The following is a 23669-nucleotide window of genomic DNA, read 5'->3' as shown; positions in this document are numbered from 1 at the left end:
TGTTTTACAGGACTCAATCTACCAATAAGCACTTAAACTTGACACCAGAATTGGAGTTTATGGAAGTTATTTTTTAATGTAACATATATGGAAATGATTTTTAACTTCTTAATGGAAAAAATTTCTTCTGGCTGTTTTAAGAAGTTTAGAACTACCAAAATTATGTTAGATATCATGTAATGAATTCACAAAGTTCACCACAGTAGAGTTCATAAAGAGGGGAAGTTACTATGAATTGTAAATGATCTTAATTAATTTATAATTTGAGGTTATAAATTATTTCAATTAATGAAAAGCAAAGAAGCAAGTGAGCCCAAATTTTAGTAAAACTAAATTTCAACAATCTCTTCTATTTCTCCACTCTACATAACATTATGCCATTGACTTGCTTACCACCATTTCCCCAACACATACATATACACAAAATTATTTTAGAATAGATGTTTCTGGGGGTCCAGGCAGGAGTACACAGGTCAAGTTTGACCATCAGATGTGTTTTGTTTGTCTCTGCAGAGTGTTTAACATTTTTTAAAGTGTATCTTCAACACTAAAGTATAAATCTAAATTTCTGGCTTTCCTTGAAAAGATGGAGCAATTTGGTATTGCTGGGTCTGTAATATCCATGTAGCCCCTGTAATATCTGTGAGGCTGGAGCTAAGGAGTGGCAGTCCCATCCTATTTCCATGAACTGTAGTTTCTGACAGTTTCTACCACAAATTCCTCCTTGACATTGGGAGTAAACGGCTATTTGTGATCAGAGTTAGACTGTTGCTTTTCTTATAGTAAAATTAGGATAAAAATGCATCATTTAAAAGATGTAAAAGCAAATGACAGGTAGATTGAAAAGAGTGTACATTCTCAAAAAAAAGGAGAGTGAACATATTACTTACATGTTACTTACAAAGACAATCCTTAAGAGTTCAAATTTCATCAAAATGTATCTGACCCACCTCACTAGTGTTATGTGGTTAGTCTACCTCAAGTTAATATACTCACATGTCTTTTTTAGGAATTTGAGGATAATGTAAAGTAATACTTTTACTGATGAAGAAGGGTCATTTTGGGGACCTGATTTGTGGCACTGAGCTTTGCCATTAAGAGGTAACAATGACGTAGGAGGCACTAGGCTATGTCCTTTCACTTTTTCTATCCTTGATGATCCCCGTGTGGGGCTCCCGGGCTCCCTGTGTGCATATTTCCACCTTAATCTGGACATCCTCTACCCACTGACATCCAGGACTCCCACTTCTGTGATCTGGGTTCTGATTTTCTAACTTTTGGTTGTGTGTATACATACCTGTGCACATGTCTGTATATGTATATATGGGGCGGGGCATGTTAGGTAGGAGCAGGTAATGTGGGTGGTGGTGATGATAGCTGGGGCAGTTGGCTCATTCCTGGCAGGATTCCAGTTCAGACCTATTGCACAAAGACATGAAACAGTGTATGGTTACTTTCTCAGATGCTATTGCTACTCTTGGCATTGAGGAGATGGAATGATCAGTCTCGCTCATGCCCACGTGACTGTTCTTACAGAATGCTTTGTTCACTGAGAATTTATTAAGTGTGTATAATTGTATATTCACATTTAATATATTTTTCTTGACATTTGGATCAATTTCTAGATCTAAAATCTTATTATTTTTTAATTAAGTAAAATCTTTGGAATTTGGTTAAGGAGTCTCATAGGAACAGCTCAGGCTCTTAAGGACCCAAGCCTGAGGTTTTGTTTTTTATCTCCTAGTTTTATCAGAAATAATTGATATACATCACTGTATATGTTTAAGACATACAACACAATAGCTTGATTTACATATATTGTGAAATGATTCCCACAGTAAGTTCAGCTAACATCCATCTTCACATATAGACACAATAAAAAGAAAAGAGAGAATTTTGTCCTCGTGATGAGAACTCAGGATTTACTCCCTTAACAAATTCCCTATATGTTATATACCAGCATTAGCTATAGTAATGATGTTGTACCTTACATCCCTACTCATTTATCTTCTAACTGGAAGTTTGTACCTTTTGACCATCTGCCTCCAATTCTCCTTTCCCCCAAGGTCTGTGATTTTTGACAAGGCCTGGTTGGTGCTCTCTCCGTCCTTTGGAATAGTGAGCATGAAGGTACCAGTATACATTTCATTATTGCTTAGATGTCCACAGTGTCAACAAACTGAGTTTTTACCAAGTTAATTGCTTTACCTGGATATGCACTGTCAGAGAGCAGAGGACCTTGAACCTGATACTGGGCAGACTAAACATTTAGTTGAGAAGACAAGACAAGCAAACATAAAAATGGTTTGATAAAATATATACATTTACCACATCAAATGGGTATGTCTGTGGGGCAGTGGGCAAGGAATGACAAATTCTATAGCAAATGTAGAGAAAACTATTAGAGATAATTCTTCCCACATTATCTCAGCCTGAATTAATTAACATTTTCCCAGGGAGAAACTTGAACCTGCATTTCAGCAAATTTAATTAGGCCCACATAAATCACTGAAAAATGGGAAAAATAAACAACTTTAAAATTTTTATATTACCCAAATACCCAAATAATTTCTTTCTGCCCAAGTCTTATTTTCTTTGAATGGAAATCATGAGCAGACACAAAGAATAGAAGATCTTTATTTCTGAGAGATATGTGTGTGTGTGTTTAAAATAATACATGTATATTATAACAATCCAAGCAATATAACCTAGAACATACTCTCCCTTCCTCCAAACCCTACTGTTCATAATCAATTGCTCCTTATAATAAATTACTACTAATAGATTGGTTACCATCTTCAAAGCTTTCTTTCTAGGCATATGGCAAAGACACACATTTGTAATTCTCTTTTTTAAACACAAATTGGAATAAGATATGCATTTCATTCTATAATTTACTTTTTATTTGCAATATACTTTGTAACATGTTTCCATATCATAAACATGCATCCTTATCATTCTAAGAAATGCTCGTGTCATATTGTACTCCATTTTATAGGCTAATCGTAATTTTTAAACTATTTTCCTATCTAAGGACATTTGGAATGTTTCCAACTTTTCACTATTAGAAAAAATGCTACGTTATTTTTATATGTTTATTTTGAAAGTCTATATATTTGCATATGTGTATTCATAGGATAAATTTGCAGAACTGCTTGGACAAAGAATATCACATTTTAAGTATTTGTGGGTATTGACAACTTGAACTCCATAAATTTTACATGAATTTACATTCCCAAAGACACCATAAAATAATTTATATTTACAAACAATCTTAGCAAAAGTGGATATTACTAATCTGATAAGAATAAATTATATTTTTGTGTATATTTCCTTAATTATTAGTGAGATTTTAATATTTTTGATCATATAGTTCTGCTGCAAACTGCCTGTTTGAATCTTTTGTCTTTTTAGTGTTTTTAGGGGGAGGGGTTATTTCCCTTTTATTTCTTTAACTCCTTACATATTATGAATAATCTCCATTTGGCAAATATTTTCTCCAGTTTATCATTGTGTCACTTGTCAGTACACTTTACCACTCCCCAAACTTCTGTATTTCTTTTCTTTGATTATGACAAGCTGCAGAGATGAACTTGTTTTCAGTAGCATTTGTGTTGAATTAACAGTGAAAACCATAAAAGTAGCATCAAAAGAGTTAGATCTATTAAAAGAAGAGATAAGTTGTAAAACCTTGACTTTTATATTGATTCCACTGATTTTTAGATTAACTGAATTCTTTTGTACTGTCGGTCAAATAAGTAATACAAGGTTGGTATGAAGTATTAAAACTTTTTTTTGTCTTTCCCTCCCATTTCTATTTCAGTCTTCATCAACCATTTCTCTTTTTCCTTTTTCTTGTACATCTAGAGGGCTCCACGGGCATTTGAATTTCACTCCCAGTGTGAAATAGTACTTAATGGTAAGAGTTGTTAGGTAAGCAAAATATAGCAGGAGAAATCTGAACACACAGATAACACACCTGGTATTATAAATTCAGTTCCTCTACCCCAAAAATGTGGATTATGGGACTAGTTCCCTGATTTAGAGAGGTCTGAAAAGAATAAATATATCATGAATATGTAAATATTTTTAACCTTTCTCATGTCTCACTGGGGATGGCTGGTCCTGTGCAGGAGAAGATGAGGCAGAGAAGAGGAGCTAATCTATGTTAGGGCCTACTATGCCTCAGGTACTGTATACACACACAGCTACATTTCATCCTACTGGTAACTTATAAAGAAATAGGTTCAAAGTTGCTGATTTTTAAAAGTGAGAAAGTTGAGGCTTTGGGACCTCAATTTGTACTAAGTCATATAAGTGATAAAAATGAAATTTGAACCCAGGGCTGAGTGGAACACCCCTAAACAAACAAAGGCTGACAGGGCTGTTGTTTATTTTTGTTTTTTTTCTATTTTGTTCATTTTTGACAGTGCCTAACACAGGTTTTGAATGAGTCAAGTGAGTCTGAATGGAGCTAACATCCATGTTCTTTCCATTATACCATGCTGTATCTGGATAAAAGGGCTGAATTTTCCTTCCTCTAATGCTATTATAAAGAATTTTTTTCCCTCAAATAATTAGAAAGACAAGGCTTCAGTCTTTATTTTTGTAATTTAAAATCTACCAATTGGATTGTTGAAGCTTATGCTGACTGTCAGAGAGAAAGTGTATGAAGGATTATTTTGCTCTGCTTTTAGACTCATTTTGGCTGTAAGAGTTTAACCTGACTTCAGTAGAAACTTTATATGCCCTTATTTAAAAAAGATAAGTACATCATACTTTCCAAATCAAACCTTCAAAATGAAGTAAACTGTAGGCTGCAAAGGGTTCATTTATTTATTCAACAAATATTTAAGTGTTTACTAAGTACTTAGCTCTGGACTAGGACTCGGGATATTATACCAAATATAATGTCTCATATAAATATGAAATGGAGAGAGTATTTTAATATATGCTGATGTAAAATTGAGTAAAACTGTCCTCGTCAGAAATGTTTGCTAGAAATCTAAGAGCAGTCACCCATTTAGAAAACTGTCCCATGCAGACCCCTCTGATAAGAGTAAATGTGTTAACACACTGGAAGTATTTCTACTTCTTTAGAATGCTTCCTGAAGACATTAAGACAGTGGTCATATGAAGCAACTGTTCTGACTGGATTTATTATTCAGTTTCGCTGAACAATTGGTTTTATCTTCACCTGAGTGACAAGTGGCTGGCAGTTTTTACATCACATTTCACACAAGCTATTTTCCTCCACATAACTGAATTGAGAGCTCCCTGGTAAATCTGTTATTCTCTCTCAAAATAAACAAAAGGGAGGCGAAGCCAAGATGGCGGCGTGAGTAGAGCAGTGGAAATCTCCTCCCAAAAACACATAGAGCCATGAAAATATAACAAAGAAAAATCTTCCTAAAATAGAGACCACAGGACACAGGAAAATATCCAGACCACATCCACACCTGCAAGAACCCAGCGCCTTGCGAAGGGGAGTGCTTTTTGGAAGTCTTAAAGGGGCAGGACAGGTCACTTAGACCAGAGGCAGGGAATCTGGGGATCTCTGGGCACTCTAACCCCCTGGGCAGCAGGGAGCAAAGAGGCCCCTTACAGAGATAAATAGACTCCCAGCCGCTCCCCCACCAACGGGGCTCTACCATTTTGGAGGAGCAGCCCCAGCCAGGTCACGACCACAGCAACAGCGGAGATAAACCCCATAGCAACCAGGAAGGAAGCAAAAGCCCTGTCTGCACATAGCTGCCCAGCACAAGCTACTAGAGGTCGCTATTATCCCAGGTGAGGAAGGCCACAAACCAACAAGAAGGGAAGCTCTTCCAGCGGTCACTTGTACCAGCTCTGCACACTATCTCTATCACCATCTCTATCACCATGAAAAGACAAAACTACAGGCAGACAAAGATCACAGAGACAACACCTGAGAAGGAGACAGACCTAACCAGTCCTCCTGAAAAAGAATTCAAAATAAAAATCATGAACATGCTGACAGAGATGCAGAGAAAAATGCAAGAGCAATGGGATGAGATGCAGAGAAAAATGCAAGAGCAGTGGGATGAAGTCCGGAGAGAGATCACAGATGTCAGGAAGGAGAACACAGAAGTGAAACAATCCCTGGAAGGATTTATAAGCAGAATGGATAAGATGCAAGAGGCCATTGAAGGAATAGAAGCCAGAGAACAGGAAAGTATAGAAGCTGACATAGAGAGAGATAAAAGGATCTCCAGGAATGAAAAAACACTAAGAGAACTATGTGACCAAGCCAAAAGGAATAATATTTGTATTATAGGGATACCAGAAGAAGAAGATAGAGGAAAAGGGATAGAAAGTCTCTTTGAAGAAATAATTGCTGAAAACTTCCCCAAACTGGGGGAGGAAATAATCGAACAGACCATGGAATTACACAGAACCCCCAACAGAAAGGATCCAAGGAGGACAACACCAAGACACATAGTAATTAAAATGGCAAGGATCAAGGACAAGGAAAGAGTTTTAAAGGCAGCTAGAGAGAAAAAGGTTCCCTATAAAGGAAAACCCATCAGGCTAACATCAGACTTCTCGACAGAAACCCTACAGGCCAGAAGAGAATGGCATGATATGCTTAATGCAATGAAACGGAAGGGCCTTGAACCAAGGATACTGTATCCAGCACGACTATCATTTAAATATGATGGCGGGATTAAACAATTCCCAGACAAGCAAAAGCTGAGGGATTTTGCTTCCCGCAAACCACTTCTACAGGGCATCCTACAGGGACTGCTCTAGATGGGAGCACTCCTACAAAGAGCACAGAACAAAACACACAACATATGAAGAATGGAGGAGGAGGAATAAGACGGGAGAGAAGAAAAGAATCTCCAGACAGTGTATATAACAGCTCAATAAGCGAGCTAAGTTAGGCAGTAAGATACTAAAGAAGCTAACCTTGAACCTTTGGTAACCACGAATCTAAAGCCTGCAATGGCAATAAGTACATATCTCTCAATAGTCACCCTAAATGTAAATGGCTTTAATGTACCAATCAAAAGACACAGAGTAATAGAATGGATAAAAAAGCAAGACCCATCTATATGCTGCTTACAAGAAACTCACCTTAAACCCAAAGACAAGCATAGACTAAAAGCCAAGGGATAGAAAAACATATTTCAGGCAAACAGCAGTGAGAAGAAAGCAGGGGTTGCAGTACTAATATCAGACAAAATAGACTTCAAAACAAAGAAAGTAACAAGAGGTAATGAAGGATACTACATAATGATAAAGGGCTCAGTCCAACAAGAGGATATAACCATTCTAAATATATATGCACCCAATACAGGAGCACCAGCATATGTGAAGCAAATACTAACAGAACTAAAGAGGGAAATAGACTGCAATGCATTCATTGTAGGAGACTTCAACACACCACTCACCCCAAAGGATAGATCCACTGGGCAGAAAATAAGTAAAGACACACAGGCACTGAACAACACACTAGAACAGATGGACCTAATAGACATCTATAGAACTCTACATCCAAAAGCAACAGGATATACATTCTTCTCAAGTGCACATGGAACATTCTCCAGAATAGACCACATACTAGCTCACAAAAAGAGCCTCAGTAAATTCCAAAATATTGAAATTCTACCAAACAAATGACAACAACAACACTAAGCCCCAACTTCTGTGGGATGCAGCGAAAGCAGTCTTAAGAGGAAAGTATATAGCAATCCAGGCACACTTGAAGAAGGAAGAACAATCCCAAATGAGTAGTCTAACATCACAATTATTAAAACTGGAAAAAGAAGAACAAAGGGGGCCTAAAGTCAGTAGAAGGAGGGACATAATAAAGATCAGAGAAGAAATAAACAAAATTGAGAAGAATAAAACAATAGCAAAAATCAACGAAACCAAGAGCTGGTTCTTTGAGAAAATAAACAAAATAGATAAGCCTCTAGCCCAACTTATTAAGAGAAAAAGAGAGTCAACACAAATCAACATAATCAGAAATGAGAATGGAAAAATCACGACAGACTCCACAGAAATACAAAGAATTATTAAAGACTACTATGAAAACCTATATGCCAACAAGCTGGAAAACCTAGAAGAAATGGACAACTTCCTAGAAAAATACAACCTCCCAAGACTGACCAAGGAAGAAACACAAAAGTTAAACAAACCAATTACGAGCAAAGAAATTGAAACGGTAATCAAAAAACTACCCAAGAACAAAACCCCGGGGCCGGACGGATTTACCTCGGAATTTTATCAGACACACAGAGAAGACATAATACCCATTCTCCTTAAAGTGTTCCAAAAAACAGAAGAAGAGGGAATACTCCCAAACTCATTCTATGAAGCCAACATCACCCTAATACCAAAACCAGGCAAAGACCCCACCAAAAAAGAAAATTACAGACCAATATCCCTGATGAATGTAGATGCAAAAATAGTCAATAAAATATTAGCAAACAGAATTCAAAAGTATATCAAAAGGATCATACACCATGACCAAGTGGGATGCATCCCAGGGATGCAAGGATGGTACAACATTCGAAAATCCATCAACATCATCCACCACATCAACAAAAAGAAAGACAAAAACCACATGATCATCTCCATAGATGCTGAAAAAGCATTTGACAAAATTCAACATCCATTCATGATAAAAACTCTCAGCAAAATGGGAATAGAGGGCAAGTACCTCAACATAATAAAGGCCATATATGAGAAACCCACAGCCAGCATTATACTGAACAGCGAGAAGCTGAAAGCATTTCCTCTGAGATCGGGAACCAGACAGGGATGCCCACTCTCCCCACTGTTATTTAACATAGTACTGGAGGTCCTAGCCACGGCAATCAGACAAAACAAAGAAATACAAGGAATCCAGATTAGTAAAGAAGAAGTTAAACTGTCACTATTTGCAGATGATATGATACTGTACATAAAAAACCCTAAAGACTCCACTCCAAAACTACTAGAACTGATATCGGAATACAGCAAAGTTGCAGGATACAAAATTAACACACAGAAATCTGTGGCTTTCCTATACACTAACAATGAATCAATAGAAAGAGAAATCAGGAAAACAATTCCATTCACCATTGCATCAAAAAGAATAAAATACCTAGGAATAAACCTAACCAAAGAAGTGAAAGACTTATACTCTGAAAACTACAAGTCACTCTTAAGAGAAATTAAAGGGGACATTAATAAATGGAAACTCATCCCATGCTCATGGCTAGGAAGAATTAATATCGTCAAAATGGCCATCCTGCCCAAAGCAATATACAGATTTGATGCAATCCCTGTCAAATTATCAGCAACATTCTTCAATGAATTGGAACAAATAATTCAAAAATTCATATGGAAACACCAAAGACCCCGAATAGCCAAAGCAATCCTGAAAAAGAAGAATAAAGTAGGGGGGATCTCACTCCCCAACTTCAAGCTCTACTACAAAGCCATAGTAATCAAGACAATTTGGTACTGGCACAAGAACAGAGCCACAGACCAGTGGAACAGATTAGAGACTCCAGACATTAACCCAAACATATATGGTCAATTAATATTTGATAAAGGAGCCATGGACATACAATGGCAAAATGACAGTCTCTTCAACAGATGGTGCTGGCAAAACTGGACAGCTACATGTAGGAGAATGAAACTGGACCATTGTCTAACCCCATATACAAAGGTAAACTCAAAATGGATCAAAGACCTAAATGTAAGTCATGAAACCATTAAACTCTTGGAAAAAAACATAGTCAAAAACCTCTTAGACATAAACATAAGTGACCTCTTCTTGAACATATCTCCCCGGGCAAGGAAAACAACAGCAAAAATGAGCAAGTGGGACTACATTAAGCTGAAAAGCTTCTGTACAGCGAAAGACACCATCAATAGAACAAAAAGGAACCCTGCAGTATGGGAGAATATATTTGAAAATGACACATCCGATAAAGGCTTGATGTCCAGAATATATAAAGAGCTCACACGCCTCAACAAACAAAAAACAAATAACCCAATTAAAAAATGGGCAGAGGAACTGAACAGACAGTTCTCTAAAAAAGAAATACAGATGGCCAAGAGACACATGAAAAGATGCTCCACATCGCTAATTATCAGAGAAATGCAAATTAAAACTACAATGAGGTATCACCTCACACCAGTAAGGATAGCTGCCATCCAAAAGACAAACAACAACAAATGTTGGCAAGGCTGTGGAGAAAGGGGAACCCTCCTACACTGCTGGTGGGAATGTCAATTAGTTCAATCATTGTGGAAAGCAGTATGGAGGTTCATCAAAATGCTCAAAACAGACCTACCATTTGACCCAGGAATTCCACTCCTAGGAATTTACCCTAAGAACGCAGCAATCAAGTTTGATAAAGACAGATGCACCCCTATGTTTATTGCAGCACTATTTACAACAGCCAAGAATTGGAAGCAACCTAAATGTCCATCGGTAGATGAATGGCTAAAGAAGATGTGGTACATATACACAATGGAATACTACTCAGCCATAAGAAGTGGAAAAATAAAACCATTTGCAGCAACATGGATGGAGCTGGAGAGTATTATGCTCAGTGAAATAAGCCAAGCAGAGAAAGAGAAATACCAAATGATTTCACTCATCTGAGGAGTATAGGAACAAAGGAAAAACTGAAGGAACAAAACAGCAGCGGAATTACAGAACCCAAAAATGGACTAACAGGTACCAAAGGGAAAGGAACTGGGGAGGATGGGTGGGTAGAGAGGGATAAGGGGGGGGGAAGAAGAAGGGGTATATTAAGATTAGCATGCATGGGGGGGAGGGAGAAAGGGGAGGGTGGGCTGCACAACACAGAGAGGACAAGTAGTGACTCTACAACATTTTGCTAAGCTGATGGACAGTAACCGTAATGTGGTTGTTAGGGGGGACCTGATATAGGGGAGAGCATAGTAAACATAGTATTCTTCATGTAAGTATAGATTAAAAATTAAAAAAAAAAAAAAAAAGAAAGAAAGAAAGAAAAAAAGGGGATTACTCCTTGATAGGATAAAACTATTGGTAAATCAAAGATCAACGCATGCTTTAAATATCCTTAATGTTGATCACTTAAAGGGTGTCAGATGATCAGCTATGGAGGTACTCTTTTCTGATAATATTCCTTTCTCTTAATTAAAAAAAAAAAAAAAAAAAAAGCAGTTACTGTGTGCTGACCTCCAATGAGTTCTGCACAGTGGTATAGAGGGCATGTCAAAGTGTGGGCAAAGGGTCTGTTTATTTCTATGCAGAAGATCAAGGCCTAGCTTGGATACCCAGAAAATGAACTAAGATACGATATGAGGAGGAGCTTCCGGCATCAGCACTCTCTGGAGGACTTGTGCCGGGGGATGATCATCAAAAAGCCTCCACAGGGATCCGGACGATGCTGCGGTTGTGGCTGCATCCAGCCCACCGTCTCCTGGACTTGCCATAGGAATGAGGAGGGAGATGTCTAGGCTGGCATGTGCATACAGTGAGACAACGAATTTGACCGGATCTGTACTGTTGGAACTCAACCAGGAGTTGGGAGGGGTGCAAGCTGTAGCACTCCAAAATCTTATGACTATAGACTATCTACGGTTAAAAGAACATATGGGATGTGAACAGATCCCAGAAATGGGCTGCTTTAATTTGTCTGATTTCTCTCAGACGGTTCAAGTACAGTTGGACAATATCCATCATATCATAGACAAATTTTCACAAATGCCTAGGGTGCCTAAATGGTTTTCTTGGCTTCACTGGAGATGGATGGTAATTATAGATTTGCTTTGTTTATGTCACCGTATTCCTATTATGTTAATATGAATGTGCAAATTAGTTAGTAGTTTAAAACCTATACATACTTAAGGTACTCTACCAGAAGATATGTCAAAGAAATAATCAATCCTCCTATGTTTCCTTCCATATGCTACATCTGTAGCTTTTCTTCTTTCTTCCTAATTACAACCCTTAAATAGAATTCGTGCCTCATATCGAATTTACCGAGTATCATAATTCCTCCAGGTGGTAAAGATACCTCGAGACAAGTGCTGGGCATAGAAGCCACAGGGCATAAATCTGCAAAGATGTAAAAAGCTAACCTTTTCAAACAATATGGCTTCTCTCTCACTTACCAACTTTACATTTCCCTGTATGGCCCCGGAAGATGACTGGTTAGCCAGAGACGGGTAAGATTCCTCAAGGGAGGAACAACCTAAGACAGGCACAGTCGCAGGGGGGCCATCAGGTGAGAATTTGGGGATCAACAGAGGTGAGGCTCAGAACCTTACCCCCCCGCCCCCTGCTTTGAGAGAAATCTTCTGCATCCGTGGATGTTTTGCTGCCCTTGTCTAGCCTGGATTAATACTTAGTCCATAGGCACACACCTGATCATCTGATCATCTACATTTGCCCTCTTACAGCACTAAACTATGTTTTCTACCTTTATCTTGCATCTACCTACCACTTCAGCATTTTATTAAAAATAAAAATAATAATAATAATAAAGGGAGAAATGTGGGATCAACATATAAATCAAGTACAAAAATCAAACAAATATTCATATTTGACCTGATTGTTTATAGGTCATAATGCGTGATCAAAACCGAAAGTTTCTGTGATGAATGCCCTTGTACTGTTCACCATGTAAGAATTTATTCACTATGTAAGAATTCGTTCACCATGTAAGAACTTGTTCGTTATGCTTCAGAAGATTGGAGACTGACGAGAATTAGGCTTGAGATGGATTAATGATTGTACATTGAGCATTGACCCCCCTATGCTGAATTTTATTGTTGTTAACAACCATTTGATCAATAAATATGAGAGATGCCCTCTCAAAAAAATAAAAAATAAAAAATAAATAAAAAAAATCCCAGGAAGATACAGTCTTTCAACAGTTTCTTGGATGTGCAATTACGCACTTTGAGTAATTTTACTTTCCTTGTGTATCCTCTCTAGTTATGTACTTTTAAAATATACTTTTAAAGGTACTTGCTGCATATGAAAGTGGCACACAAAAGTCCCTAAGTGTACTTAAAAGTATACTTTAAGAAGTATACTTGGAAATATTTTTCTATAAAAGAAAAAACCTAGAAGATGCGTGTATATTCATGGAATCTGAGAAATGAAAAAGTTTCATTTAAGTTTATATCCACCAAAATTAATAGTGTAGCATTTCCTTTATAAAACTATTTTCTAGAATTTTCTGAAAAGACTTTCTTTTTGATTTGTAGTAGAAAGACAATGAACACAGTTAGATTAGGACAATAAATCAAATGATCTAAGAGGATTAAAAGATTATCAACAAGCACGGGGAGGCTTTCTGTTCTGCACCCAAGGTTATGCGAGCAGACTACATTTCTGCAAAATAGAGACTCTTTCAGAAACTGCTCTTTATCAGAGTGTAGCTTGCCCTTGAACTTTTGGGGCATGTGAGGTAAATAGTTAATGAGTGCCTCTGTAAGAAACATAATAGCATATTACATCTTTCTTACTCTGAAATTCTATGGCTCTTTCAGTCAGAGAATCCTAGTGTTACTCTAAATATCAAAGTCTGAAATTCCACTCAGAAAATAGAAACCAATTCAATAAGCTATTATCATAATGCCCTGCATTGATGGATCTTAAGTCCTCAATTTCTGTACTAAACAGCCTTCTTTTTGTAGCAGAAAGAGTTCAAGTTTCGTCTTTTCTCCTTGTAGAACTTCACCATGATTAGTTTAAGGACTAGATACAGGTTGAGACTTAAAAATGTTCCTTTATAACATCAAGTAGTAGATGTGACAAAAAAGCATTCTGTTTTTTGCAGGCTGTTTCAACGATGGATGAGATTTGAAGCACATTGATATGATAGTTTTATAGTCACAATGATGAAATCATTCCAAATTGACTGGAAAATGATCAGGCTATTTGCTGCATATGAATGTGGCTACACACCAGAAAAAAATCCCAGTTAGTGAAATGTTGATTATTAAGATATGATGGAGGCCAGTAGACATAAAAAAAGGGTGGTTGGCCTCATTAGCAATTAGAAAAATGAAAATTGAAATGACAATGATACACTGACCAAGGTGGCTAAAATTAGGATATATAATCACATTGAAAGGAAACTTGACATTACTGAGGAAAGCTAATGAGATATATATAACCCCTAGACCCAGCAATTCTGGAAATATACCCTAGAGAAGTGCTTGCATATGGGCCCCAGGATAATGGAAAAATTAATTACAATACTAAACAGTAATACAAATCAACAAACAGCAATTATAGGCAACACCATGGAAACTGGCAGGATTATAAGGTTAAACAAAGGGGTCATGGTATTAAAAAATGCCAACATTATGATTCTTGACCTCGACTGGACTGTAAATAATGATCAAAGAGTACAGTATATTTTATGTACTTTCTATGGGCATGTAAAATGCTGCTGTGCACACACACATACACACACAAATTCCAAGACCACTGTCCATGCATTACCAGTTAATATGCTAAAGTGGACCTAGGTGTTTGAGGGCAGTTCATGGCTGGCAGCTATGAGCAGAACTTACACTGGATTTGAGGTGCTATTCTTTCATGTAACATCATTGATTGGCTGTGGTCCAGGTTTGAACTGTTTTCACGCAAAAAGACCTTTCAGTGATATCCTATTTGATTTGACTAACTCCATTCATTCTCATATCTACACATTTAGTCTTATTGCAACCCAGTTTAGGGATAAAAACCATTAAACATCAATATAAATTAAAGGATAATTGACTGGGAATTCTGAGAATTAGTTCAGTCTCCAATTTCCATTCCAGTCCTGCTCTTTTTCTAAATGACCTGCAATTTCATTTTTGTCAGTCTCCTTTTACCTCAACTGACACAGCCTGTGTTCCATAGATAATAGCAAAGGAGAAAATGCATTCATTGATTTTTTATCATCTCCAAACACATTAGCAAGGAATATCTGAAAGATGTTTTCATCTGACTAATTAGGTTAGAAATCTCAGGAGAACAGTCCTATTTGCTATATTTTTGATGGAAATGTTTCTGTTTCTGGCTGAGAATCTTGCAAGAACAGATTTCTCCTTTGACACTTCCTGTTGGAACTCCAACTAGGAAAAAAAGAAAGCAACCTTTTCTTTTTACCAAATATAAATTTGGATTGTAAGTTATGTACAAAGACCACAACTTTAATTTTTTAAGTACATATTATATATCATGGAGTTGCATAGATTGCCAGGAAATAAATGGTTAATGGTGATGCTCACTCCCTCTCCCTCCAAATTTTGCTATTTTAGTGCAACATTCATAAAGTCTTCAGTTTTTAGTTCAGGCAAGTCAGCTGGTGGAACATAGAACATTTCCCTCTTTATTTGAAACATATTTTTCCTTTTATGGCTTACACATGTGAATATGTAGAATCAATTGTTCTTCCATCCTCTCATTGCCTTATACTGACCAGTCTTGTCTTCTCAACTAGTAGTGAGTTCTCTGAAGAGGAAGCTAAGCTATTTTCCCTTTGTGTTCTCTGTGGCATTTAAACATAGTGCTGAGGATATAATAGGTACTTAATAAATTCTTGCCAGTTTTGGTTCCATTCTTTTTCAAAAAAGAGTGGCTTTTAAAATAAATTCTAAACCTTGTTTTGAGACTCGTACTCAGCATGGTCATGGCTAAATCATACAAGTTGTGGGAAACGAATGAATTCTTGGTCTCTTCAGAAGTTTTTTGCTACAGATTGTAATTGTTAGTGATAATTGATGGAAATGACTATTACTAAAAATAGGACTTTCTAAACTATACATGAATGTCCAGGTATTGGGGTAAAATGCAATGTCAAAGAAACACTACAAGTAGTATAATATTAAATGTGATGACAAACAGAAAATAAAAACAGAGAGAAGCCAGAGGCAATGAAACATAAGGTAATTATGATTTTCATCTACTGGCTTCTTTCCCCCCATTGTCCAGCACCATTTATATACCATTAGAAGCTGCAGTAGAAGTCAATCTAGAAATTAAAGACCAGTATTTGTGGTAGCAAAGAGATGAATCTTTAGGACTTCTCTAAAACCCTAGAATGTCAGTGTTAAATGTCACTAAAATACTCTTACCAGTAGAATGCAATGGGGACATAATTTTACAGAATATAGACCAAGTATTCCTAATGTGGAGTCAGTTCATGGAAGGGATTGAAAGGTCCTTTAGCCCTTGATGTAAAATGAAATCTGTGCATAGGTACATTTTTCTGAGTGTCCTGTCCTCTCATCTGAACTTTTCTCCTCCTAGGTTAAATTACTGCTTACAGGTAACTTTCTACATTTATTTTCTGTGCTAGAAACAGCCCTATAAGCTTGACTGGATAAGTGAGTTTGAGAAAGATCCTTCCCACAAAGACTTAAATGGCATTTTGCAAAGATGACAGTTCTCACCATGCTTCCGTTTAGGAATGCTCAGGGGATCCCTTTCCAGAATTCAAGCATCATGCTGAAAATACCAGAGGCTATTAATACCGCATGTATATTCACTTCCATGACTTGGCAAGGGTGTGAGCTGCGACATGCAATCTTCGCAGAGATGACACTGTAAAGGTTGGCTAGCAACCAGGCAGACGCCTGGGGTTTCACAGTAATGTGCCCCTCCTCCTCTTCCTCCTCAGAGCCACAAACTGGTCTGCACAGGGCATTTGTATTTCCAGTCTCTATAGCTCTACTCTCTTCTGTTTTTTGAAACAACTTTTTTGAGATAAATACAAATACCAAAAAATTCACCTTTCTAAAGTGCACAATTCAGTACTTTTTAATATGTTCACTGAGTTGTGCAACCATCACCACTATCTAATCTTAAAACCTATTTTTAAGACTCCATCCTATGTCTGCTCTTGTAATGGCTCTGGAACAACACTATGTTTCATTTAATTTTTTAAAAAGAAGATCATGCTTTGAAATTATCTGGAGATGATTGAGAGCCACATGTTTTAAGGGAGGGTCTTGATAACATACACTGGCTCCATCTCTTCTAGTGCCAAGATCAACTGTTTGTGACTCAGCATTTACAGAGAGTGCTAGTCAGTTTTCTAAGTGTAGATGATATTTCTTAGACAAAAAAGAAATTAGGTTGGACCAATTGAATCTGCCATTTTTGTTAGCCAAAAGTGGTGAATCTCTGTAATTTTACAAGGTTCAACATAATAAAACTTGTATGAAATTTTCACACCCACTCAACTGGCATTGCAAAAATTTGAAAGAAGATACTTTTAATTTTAGGCTCATTAAAAGTAAAGCAATTTCCTCGTTTAAAATACACAGCTAAAACTTGTGTTTCTTTGTGTTTATACACCAAGAGTTAAAATAGTCTCATCCTCAATCTTTATTCTTTCAATCCAAATATTCACTAAGTACCTACTATCTGCCAAGATAGGTGACGGGAAGAAATTAGTTTCAGCTTCAGGGGACACACATTTTTGCTGTACCTTCCCCTAGCATTCTTTATTCATTTTTTATTTTATAGCTGTACAACATGCTGGCATTTTCATCTTCAGAAAATTCATTAACTGAGTAGCTCTTGGTCCTTGCTGCTTCACAGATGGGACAAGCCCTCTGTTTTTTTCTATATTTCCCAAGTTCATTGAGTGGATACAATCTCCTGCCAGTGATGGAATGTCTCCACACTGTTAAGGGATGCAAATCCATGGTTTTCCCAGTATAATTACTACCTGCCTCAGTTATGGCTGAATGCCAATGAATCTCAATTCGTAAAATTTGGAAAAAGATTAAATCATTTAATAACACACACACAGAGTACTGAAGTGTGAAGATGTAGTCCTTACATTGAGTCTCAAGTGTGATCAAAATCATCAATAATACAAAACACAGTGTAAGTAATTTTTACATATTTCTAGGATATTGGATTCCCCAATGTATTTTAAATGTTACATTGACCTTTCAGACATTCAGTGGGTTTTACCAGTCCTGAGTTAAGCTGGAATACACTGCTGTACTCTGGTCTTGGGATGGAGCATGTACCTTTTGGTAATTTTCCTTCTGATACTGCTCCTATGTAGAGAAATAGAAAGCTGGGAGATTTCTATTAGCAGGTTTATACTAGAAAGGGCATGATACTCAGGAAGCAATATGATGCTAATCAAGGATAAGAGTGTTAATTTTGTCCAGAACTGACAGAAAATTTGTGAGTGTTGGAGAATGCTTATCCTGTTATTTCACTTTTCAAATGAGGAAATACAATCCCCCAGAAAGTTAAGTGATTCATCCAAAGTTACTTAATTATTAGTTAAAATACCAAAATCCAATTCAATGATTTAGATTCCCAGCACAATGCTCCTTCTAACACTTTTTCCTTTTTATATAGGAAGAGATTCAAACTGATATTCTAACATGAACTTCCATTTAAATCAAAGACCTGTTTGTTCAATTGTCTTTTCTCTCATACCTTGCTACTATTTTTCTTAAACTCCATTTAACCTCAGTTAGGGTCAAACAACCTATACTAGTGATCCTTAAACTTGAGCATGCATCAGAATCCTGGAGGCTTTGCTAAAACAGATCCCTGGGTCCAAGCCTGAGTTTCTGATTCAGTAGGGCTGATGTGTGTATATATGTGTGAGAATTTGTATTTTCAAAAGTTTCCAAATGATGCTGATGCTGCTGGTCGGGGACCACACTCTGAGAATGACAAAGCTACGTGAAGCAGGCTTAACAACATCCTTTATCAACAGGGTTTCTAAGAACTGTAGTTACTGTTGCTTACTCCTTTAGCCTCTAGAAATATAACTGATTATCAAAATATCCCATCCAGAAGCTCAGTTGCCCTTTGTAGTCTCTCAGCATTGGCATCCATATCGAGACCAGTGTGAAAATGACCGAGTGCCTTGGCAGATGGCTAGTGATTCAGTCTGTCATAAGAAGGTAGCTATTTAACACTTGATTAGCACTCACAGCTCCCAAAACCCACCCTCCTGACCTGGTACTTCCTTGTCATTCCCTTAACAAAACAATTAATGTTAATAGTGCCAATGATAAAAAGATAGCCATAGAAGAATATGTTTTATGAACCTCCTCAAGTCTTTATATCCTTAAAGAGGCAGATAATTGAAATATCACCATAGCAATCAGGTTTCTTAGCTGCAGAAATAGAGGCTAGTTAGTGTAAACAGAAAGAGATTTAATATAAGCTATCAGGTAGTTTACAGAATGTGAATGGGCTTAGAATAACCTGGTTCCCATGCAGAATCCTATAGGGAAGAGGTTTTGGCTTTCTAGCTGTTATTCTATAGAAAGGCATGTTAGAAAGAGATTAGAATGGTTGTGGACTTAAACCAGTCTGTAGTATATGCCACAATTACCATGACTGAATTGTGGTTCATTCTTTATTCTCAAACTAGAAGCTGGTAAAATATCAGGTTTTAGTTTTACATACTCAAATAATGTTTTATGAATTAGCACAGTGTTGGAGGAGAAATGTGGCAGTGAACTGGCCAGTAAAGTGAAAATTTTATAAATAGATTTGACCATATACTGGGCAGAAAGGGTAGTGACATCTGGTCTTTGAGTTCCTGGGATTTCAAGATTGACAAAGATCTTTTATTTGAAGAAACAGGTTTCTAAATCTTGTGACTATTACAAGCCAATACTGATTACTTTGTTACAGATGACCCTAGTGTTTATATTTTATATTATGTTTATAGTTCATACTATATTTCTGTAGTGTGAGAAGTTGAAATTGGAATTTTGAAAAGTGTACTTGGATACAATATATTAAGAATAAGAATTCATTCTACCATTATTTTCAGGATATGTTGGATAAAAAACATATCATAGTAATCAGCAGGTCTTCTTATGAATTATGAAACTTGAGAAGTCTTTGCTTATAGTTGAAACTATTTCTCTATAACTGGAACCTTAATGTTGAGGACTAGGTCACTGCTGAATAGAATCCAGGCTGAAGCATCTCACTCAGCTCCCTTAGTTTTATTCCATTGCAGCATTCACTAATGGCTTCACCAATATCTATTTTACTGACGGCTGTACCATGTGGTGAACCATCTAAGCTGTTTCAATATAGAGACTCACAACACAGTGGGAGTTTGCTTTTCTTGTGTGCCTGTCCAGAAGTAGGTACTATGGGGCTGGTGTTTTTACTCTGTTGTATTAAATACATAGCTTTTACCTCTATGTTTATGTTGCCTATAAACAACTCTTCCTCAGACACTGGGAAGGGGCAAAGACAGTGTGGAAGGCACATCCCTTCTAATGAAGGGTAAACCTTAGAAGATGTGCACACCACTTCTGGTTCACACGTCGTTAGTAACCTAGATGCAAGGGAGGCCAGGAATTGCCTCCAGTTGGAAGGCCTTGAACCCAATGAAAATCTGGATGGGAGATTTTAATATCACGAAGCAGCAACAAATAGGTATTTGTAGATGGCTAGCAGTCTGCTACTGTGGCTTACCTGAAATTGTGGGTTGGTTTTCTCCACACCAGAGCCGCTTTATGGATGGAATCTGTGTTGGCCAACCTGTGCTGAAGGGAAGCTCCTTTACAGGGTCAGTAAAGGGAGTGTATTAAACTTATTTCCTGGAAACAGATCAGAGACTAATAGAATCTTAGTATTAAAGGGATCTAAATCATTACCTAATCCAACCATTCTTCTGAAAGTTTCAACTGAAGCACCTACCTTTTAGACTTTTACATGTGAAAACTAAGGACTTACCCAAAGTCACAGAATTGTTGGTGACTATCAGGACTAGAATCCACAGAACACGGCAAATTCCATTTTCCTTTTACTGCTCCTGGATGAACCCTTTTGAGCTTGGTTTCTATCATGCTGTGGTCAGAGAAGAGATATTTGTGTTTATTAGAAGCCATAACAACCTTTGTATTTTTAGAATCCTGCTAAATACTGTAGAATAATTGAGCTAGTATATTGAATTGTAAGGCCCCCTTTCAGTCATTGAAACAGTGGAGTCCTGTTAGAGCACAGTTCATGATTACACATATTTGGATGCCCATACAAGTCAGTGAAAAGGGCATTGAAGTGGAATTCGAATGACATGACCTAGTCTTGGCTATGTACTATCTATATGACACCAGGGAAATAATTTAACTTCTTTGAGGCCTCACTTATTTTTTAAATAAGGAATTGTAGTATAGATGGTAAACAACCATTGGCATAACATAGGTTCCAATCTATCAGAACAGATGCCAGTCATGAAACCTCAGTTAGGGGAGCTAGTGCATCTGGGGAGAATGTTACCCAGGTTTTAGTCCTGTGAATTTCCTCTTGAAACTGAATTGCACACAGTTAAAAGCGGCCACATTAGCCTGCATCATTAGTATTCATCCTCACCCCTGGTACTTACATGATAAAAGGACACATTGAGGTTTCCATTTGATGACTGGATATGCTTTTTCAGTCTCAAGATTCAAATAAATATCAGAAAAAGTAACAAATCTCTGTAAGACTGTTCTGGAACAATGACCAAGTATTGTGTATTTAGAAAACCCAGAGTTTCCCAGGTCCATCTGTAAAATACATTATAAAACAATGTAGAGACTAGCTTCTAAAATGGCAAGGAATTCATCTGACCATAAAAGTTTCTAGAACCCAATTCAAAAGCCTTTCATATTTCATCACAGTACTAATGGCCTCAACTTTGAAGAGAGGACAATTGTGGGCCTGTAGGTAAGCCTGAATATAATCTTTGGTAAGGTCTGGAGATAAATGTTGCAATGAGAACAGGCTCCATTTAGAATGAATTGGACAGACTAATTCTAAATTATGGCCTTGAAATTCCCACTTCACTTATAGAAATGAGATAAGGCAAACACTCCAGTTAATGGAACATGAGCTGCTAATTTCCTGAAAAAGACAAAAGGAGGGGAATGTATTGCTCTTACATTGAATGAGCACTTTTCTTTGGTCTCAATGCTGACAATGAGACACTGTATCAAGGGAGAAAGTGATAGGAGAGGCAACCTTAGATCAAAACAAAGAATAAAGGAAAGCTAAACAATGACTGATTGGTTCCAAAGGTAAGTTCACCTTCCTGGCTTTCAACAGTTTTATTCACTGACATGGCTCCAGGACTAGAGTTGAGTCTGTTCTCTGCTGCTCTGCATGTGTGTGTGTGCACATGCATTTTAATCATTTGTGAATAATGTTTCCACTATGGTGTTTTTCCTGGCTCCCAGAAAAGCAACATCTCTCTTCCGAATGCATGAATGTGAGACTATCATAACAGACTCACCTATTTACATGAGAATGTGGAAAATAGATATATAAAGATCAGTGGCTTTTTCAGAACTGTAAACAAGTGTTTTTCTCTGATATGAAAACATTAAAGATCAGATGATCTGCAGAGCTGCAAAAAGTGCTCAAATCCCAGAATCCCACTAATAGGGTAGTTCTCCTAGGACAGGGGGCCCTTGTCTCCCCAGCTCCTGTCCAGCCTCCCTAGCAATCTGCATGACTCCTGTTCTCTCTCTTCCCAAGGCACTTACCAGGCCTGTGCTTCTGCAGCCTGTGGAAGTAGAACCCTTTGTGTGGGACAACAGAGAAGCAGGTGATACTCCTCCACGACTTCTGCAGCACTTTCTTCTCTGACATCTGGAAAACAGCCTCAGTTCCTCCCCTATGAGGCCTGATTTTCTGAGATTTTTTTTACTCTGGGTTGGATAAAGAGTACTAAAGACAGAACAAAGGGCTTTTGCTATTGAGTTATCAGGGTATCTGGCCTTGTTCACATCCTGGTTTCCTGAGCCAGTCACTTCCTTTTCCAGTATCCTTTGCATGTGCCATATAAATATGCAGGGTCTTGTGTTTCTCTTGAAATTCTTTGGGGATGAAATGAACCCTCTCTCTTCTCTCCTTCCCTCCCGCCTTCTCTTCTTTCATTCTCTCTTTCTGTGCATTTTTCTCTCAGATTTTCCTTTGTCTTTCTTCTGAACATGGAAAAAAGTCTGAATTGTCCTGTTCAGTTCCTTCCACATTTCCGCACAATCAGGGAAGTGTGTTTTATGGGGCAGCTCAGGAACGTAGGCTGTCTGCAAAGCCCTCCAGAGTGGGCCTTTAATTCCATACTGGAGATGGCTTGGGCTCCTTTTCCCAGGTTCCATGCTGACATTGCCTGGTTTCATACTGACCTTTAGGAGGTAGGATAACAATTCTGTAGGGTAACAAGAAAAGGCCTTCAGAATACACGTAGTATAGCAGTGAGATAGAAAGAAAGCAAGCTTTGGGATTATTCCACCCAGGTTCAAATCTCAAATTTGTCTCTTCCTGAGTGACATTGGGAAGGTTACTGTAACTTCTCCAAATATCGATTTCTTTATTTGAAAAACAGAGGCAATATTAGCTAACACCATGGGACTGTTGAAGGCCAAAGCCCTTCCCTGAGAAATGAGGACACCTCAGCTCTCTGTTCAATGAGAACACCTCCTCATTCTTTTATTACCTTCTTTCCCATGAATTGCACCTATCACTTAATGTGGGCTTACTTTTTGAAAGCCACTCTTCTGAGCATTTTGTCTAAGTTAATTCTCATTACAATCCCATGAGTTACCAATGTATTCAACTGACCAGTGAAAACCTGTGACTTTCAGGGGGTTAAATGACCTGCCCAGCTAGTAAGCTGCTCAATAGGAGAGCAGGACTTGGCTTC

The 23669-nt window shown here is 37.5% G+C and overlaps 1 long non-coding RNA gene across 2 annotated transcripts in view; it reads right to left on the bottom strand.

Annotated features, from left to right (window-relative positions):
* The window catches only part of LOC108407732 (uncharacterized), a 79622-nt gene extending 56275 nt beyond the window's left edge, over nt 1-23347 (bottom strand). For both annotated transcript variants that reach the window (XR_001855797.3, XR_012121512.1), the window contains exons 1-3: nt 22510-23347; nt 20720-20833; nt 1298-1419 (exon numbers count right to left, since the gene is read on the bottom strand). This is a non-coding gene — a long non-coding RNA (uncharacterized lncRNA). The remainder of the gene's footprint in view (nt 1-1297; nt 1420-20719; nt 20834-22509) is intronic.
* Nucleotides 23348-23669: the final 322 nt, after the last annotated feature.

The sequence above is a fragment of the Manis javanica genome, chromosome 10 (assembly GCF_040802235.1).
Source record: "Manis javanica isolate MJ-LG chromosome 10, MJ_LKY, whole genome shotgun sequence".
Lineage (NCBI taxonomy): Eukaryota > Metazoa > Chordata > Mammalia > Pholidota > Manidae > Manis > Manis javanica.
The sequence above is the reverse complement of the archived record's forward strand: the minus strand, read 5'-3'. Positions and strand labels throughout refer to the sequence as shown.